We start from the raw sequence: 5101 nt of genomic DNA on the forward strand, positions 1-5101 counted from the left end.
GCACATCAGTTGCCTCTCTTGACATTCTTTGCCAGCAAATATAGGACACTCAATTCTTCACATGAATGTCAAGTAATTCATTTTTTCCTAATTTTTAATTTAGGAATGAGATACCCTAAATGAATTTTGTAAGTTGTTATTTTTTTTTCCTCATGAAAACACTTCCTCTGACTGCAGGATAATGCACCACCCATTGTTTAGACAACTTTTTCCTCTGACTTGTGGTAAACTTCTGGCTCTTCTGCCCTCCACTCTGCTTCCTCCTCCCAGGTAACTGATTCTGAGGACTCTTCTCCCTTTCTTAATGGTCTCATCTCTGCAGCACTCACTTTCATCGTCCTCAAGTCCCTTCGCCTCAGAAGAGCTGTTTCCATTCTGTCTCAGCTCCACCAAGGCCTCTTCCACTTGATCACAACTCAGAACTGCTCCTCTCCCGTAACAGCCAATTATGCCTCCTCCCTCATTCCTTCTGCTTTGCCTTTTATCTTTATTATGACCTCCAGCCCTTGACCCATATGATGACACCCACTCCATCTCCTAGATCTGGTTTCATTCTTCCACATCAGTCTCAACTCCTTGGCCAAGCATTCCATTTGGTCCCACCCGATGGCCCCCTTCTGCAGTCTCTCTCCAGTCCACCTGCCCTCTCCATTCCAGCAGACTCCCAGTCTGTCCCGCTCTAATCCAGACACTTCCCATTCCTAAAAGTTTCATCTTGATTTTAAAGATCCATTCAAGCTTGTTCCACTCTCATCCTCCGAACACCTACTTTTTCTTCCAAGTCTTGCTCATTCTCTTTCTATTTCCTTGAAATGCTCTCCTTTCTCATCTCTACCTGAAAAATACCATCTGTCTTTTAAAGTCCATTTCCTCTGACTTTACTTGATCCCTTCTCACTGTTACAGTTTTATGTTGGATGTAGTAGTTTAAATATTTGTTTTATCTTTCCTATAGTGGGGTCTAGTGTGGGAAACATGAGCTTTGGATTCAGAGAGATCTGGGTTAAGATCCCAGCTTTATTATTCACTGGTTGGGAGATCTTGGGCAAGTCACTCCATTTTGTTAAGACTGAATTTCCTCCTCTGTGAAAAAAGGGGATGGTGCTATCTACTTCATGGATTTGTTGTGAAAACTAAATGAGATAAAATGATTGCTGTTCAATATCTACTCAAGCTACTCAATGAATGTTACTTCTCTCTTTTTTCCCTCTTCCTGTGTCCTTGAGGTAGGAGATTATGGCATTTTACTCATTTTGTATGCCTTGAAAGGCCAACACTGTTTGACCATCGATAAACACTCACTGAATTCAAACATCTATTATAGCAGGTGACCTTTGTTTCCTGTTGAAATTTGGATCTCCAGTGACAATGCCTTACCCATCTGCATTCCATCACCGCTTCAATTTGATACATTTAAAGTGGGATATTCTTTATGTACTGAGCAGACACTTAGCAGATCTGCACTGTGTGCCTGGCCTGGGTTTAAGGAGATGATTTTCTGTGACAAAATCCCAGTCATGCTAAGGCTGAGATGCTGCCCCTTCAGGCTATGGACTCAGAATGAGCCACATGGTTGTCAGGAACCACGACCCTCTCCCAGCTCAAGAGCCAGTGTGAAATGTGATGGGAGCACTGATTCACATCCTTCCACCAAATCTAATGGGACTGCAGAATTCCTGGCTAACTACATGCTTCTTTTAGGAACAGCAAGTCTTCAAGCTAGATATGCTTGTTAAATGTATCACGATATAGTAGAAGGATCATTGAACTTGGAGTGGAGAGACACAGACTCAAATCTCAGCTCCACTCCATTCTCTGTGGGACCTCATGCAAGCTACCTGGACTCCTGTAACCTTTGGAGGGTGATGATGATACCTTCCTCACAGGTCACCATGAGAATTAAATGATAAACTTGTGGAATAGCTCGATAGAGGACCTAGTCTATACAGAGAGAGCTATCAACAGTTGTTAGTTGAAATGTCAGAGTGTACAGAGAAATTTCTCATGAAAGAAAGGCCTAGCTCACTTTGTGGACAGGCAACCATATACATTCCGCTATCATTGCCTGTCAGTGTGTCTGCCTTGCTCACCAGGTGGTGGTTTGAAGGCCAGTGACAAACTCATCTTTACATCCTCAGTACTTAGGGCAATGCCAGACCCCTGGTAAATACTCATGTCTACTGAAGAGGAGAGTAATAATTGTAGTTCACCTTCATCCATTCTCTTGTAAGAAAGGGGCTTGCATGTCCTGTTCAATTACTTCATCCCCTGTTTGGTCATTCATTCATTGAACAATTGGAGGGAGCCTTTTCTTTATGACTGTTCTTGACACTGAGGATGCAGAGAGAAAGACAGAGTGCCTTCTCTCCAGAAACTCACTATTTAATGGTGGTAGAGTGGGGGACAAGGGGTAAGAAGATGGGGGTGGATGGGGCAGATGCATAGACAGAGGGTAGAACAGGATGTGGGGAGCCAGCTCATCCAGGTGAGAGATCACGCCAGCCTGGCCTTGGCAGGGGCACTGGGGAGAAAGAGGATGAGATGGATTCAAGGCAGATTTAGGAGGTAGCAACAGTAGGTGGGAGAGACCAGGAAAGCAGGGCACTGGCACGACTCCCAGGTTTCTAGCTGAGGTGTCTGGGAATACGGGGGAGGAGCAGAATTTCTCATTGTCTTATCTGATCCCAACCCTCCTCAGTGTCATAAAACACAACCCCCTCATTTTAAGGATGTAGACGCTGAGGCTGAGGGAGAGCAGAACTTTGCCCCAAGCCTCATAAACCAGGAGATGACAGAGCGAGAACCCACATCCCACACTGCTTTGCCAATAGTGCTCCTTTTCTGGCCACACCAAGCCGCTGCTAAACTCCTGGAGCAGTGGGCAGTGAGCGGAGGCCCCGCAAGAACCCCTGCTGTTTATTTGTGGTACGATTTCACTCTTTGGAGCTATCAGGTGGGTCACCAGCCTGACGTATGCTCAAGATGGACAACTGCATTTCATAAATGGCCCAAGAGTAATTCACTTCCCTTCCCACTAACTCCAAAGAGCCTGGAAGATATGCAATGCCACCAGGTTTTCTGTCCCAAATGGGAAAAGGAGGGACATCTCTTTTGAGGGCAAGAAGGAGAGTTTTAGTTTGTAAAAATGAAAATACATCTCCAAAGCCTGAGGTAATCCCATGACTCTTCTCCTCAGAAATGCCTCAGTTTTGCATGGGAACCAGCATCCCCTTTCCAATAAACCACAGCCCTTGACTTGTTGCCCCTGATGGACGATCTGCCTGCCTGCTCCTTGTCCTTCCTGCTCTCTCTGCTAGCTGCAGTTTTCTAAGCCCAGAGTCATGAATCAAGAAGCCCTAAAGCAGCTGAGCCACTCTCCAGCCCACAGGCCCTCGTGGCTGGTTAGGGACTCCATTGCTCTCTCTCTCTGGCAGTGACCTGGAAACTGGAACCCAAAGCTCACCTCTGGTGTCCAGCATCATTTCCCAATTCCTTTTTGTCCTCCTCTTCCCCAGCCTTCCTTCTGGCTTGACTGTGAGCACGGCACCCGAGGTGGGGTAACCCACAGCTGTAACCTCTCCTGGAGGACACCAGTTCATCTGACCGGACCTTGGTCTTGGTTCCAGTTTCTGAGATCTTGGCCCAGTCCTCTGCCCAGAGCCTGAGGTTCTCCCAGGACAGAGACCTGCCTTATTTTTCTAGCACTCTCTCCTGACTCCACCCCCCGCCTGCAGGAATGCCCTCATGCTACCCACTTAGCATGGAGCCTAGGAGAGAGTTCAGGTAGAATTCAGAACTCTGTGTGGCACACAGTAAGTGCTCAATCAATGTTATCTCAGAGTTTTGCCCATCCTGGGATGCCTGAAGTTTTTTTTCGCCTCCCATTTGGGACATCTTGTTACTTTACTCCATTGAGTTGTGGGTAGAGGCAGCCTCCTCCCTCACAGGGCAAGGTGGGTGTGAGGAGCTGAATCTGGAGGATGGTTGGACCTTGACCCAGCACCTGAGCAATTCCTGTGGGAGCTGGATCTGGAGCCTGGCCTCAGCTCCCACCCCACCCCCAGCCACAGTCAGCTGAGAGTTAACAGCCACGACTTCCTGAATCCTAAGGGATGCAAGCCGATCCGTGCCAGATGGCTGGGCAGCTGGCGGCTATTTTTATATAAAGGCGCTATAGTGTTTGTGACCTTAAATCTACTGTTTCCATGGAGACCAGCTAAGACCTGCTAACCTTGCAACTTCAGAGCACCTCTAACCAATTCACTCAGTTGATGACGTTGATGTACTCCAGTAGTGCCAAATAGCGTTGAGTCCAAGTTCATAGTTTACTCTCCATTGATGCTTTACTGAGAATTGCCATCTAGAGATCTGGGGGAAGGTAACAGAGATATCAGCAATTACTCTCTCTTTCATTGTCAGATTACTTTTTTTGAGCTAACATTCCTGGTATTCCGGTTTGCTAATGCTGCCAGTATGCAAAATACCAGAAATGGATTGGCTTTCATAAAGGGGGTTTATTTGGTTACACAGTTACAGTCTTAAGGCCATAAAGTGTCCAAGGTAAGGCATCAACTATAGGGTACCTTCACTGAAGGATGGCCAGTGGCGTCTGGAAAACCTCTGTTAGCTGGAAAGGCACGTGGCTGGCATCTGTTTGCTCCCAGGATGCATTTCAAAATGGCGTTCTCCAAACTGTTGCTCTTGGGGAGTTTTGTCCTCTCTTAGCTGCAGCTCCTCTTCAAGAATATCACTGTCAGTTGCTCTCCAAAATGTCACTCAGCTGCACTGAGTTCCTTCTGTTTGTCAGCTCATTTATATGGCCCAGTAATTTAATTCAGACCCACTCTGAATGGGTGGGGTGATACCTCCATGGAAATTATCTAATCAAAGTCTTGCCCACAGTTGATTGTGTCACATCTCTATGGAAACACCCAATCAATAGGTTCCAACCTAATCAACACTAATAGTATGCCCCCACAAGATTGCATCAAAGATAATGGCATTTTGCGGAATAAAATACATCCAAACTGGCACACCTGGATAAAAAATATGTATTTTGGAAAGGTTAAAAATGGCTCTTAACCCAAGTTCTTTTGCAATTC

Source organism: Choloepus didactylus, chromosome 7 (genome assembly GCF_015220235.1).
Source record: "Choloepus didactylus isolate mChoDid1 chromosome 7, mChoDid1.pri, whole genome shotgun sequence".
NCBI lineage: Eukaryota > Metazoa > Chordata > Mammalia > Pilosa > Megalonychidae > Choloepus > Choloepus didactylus.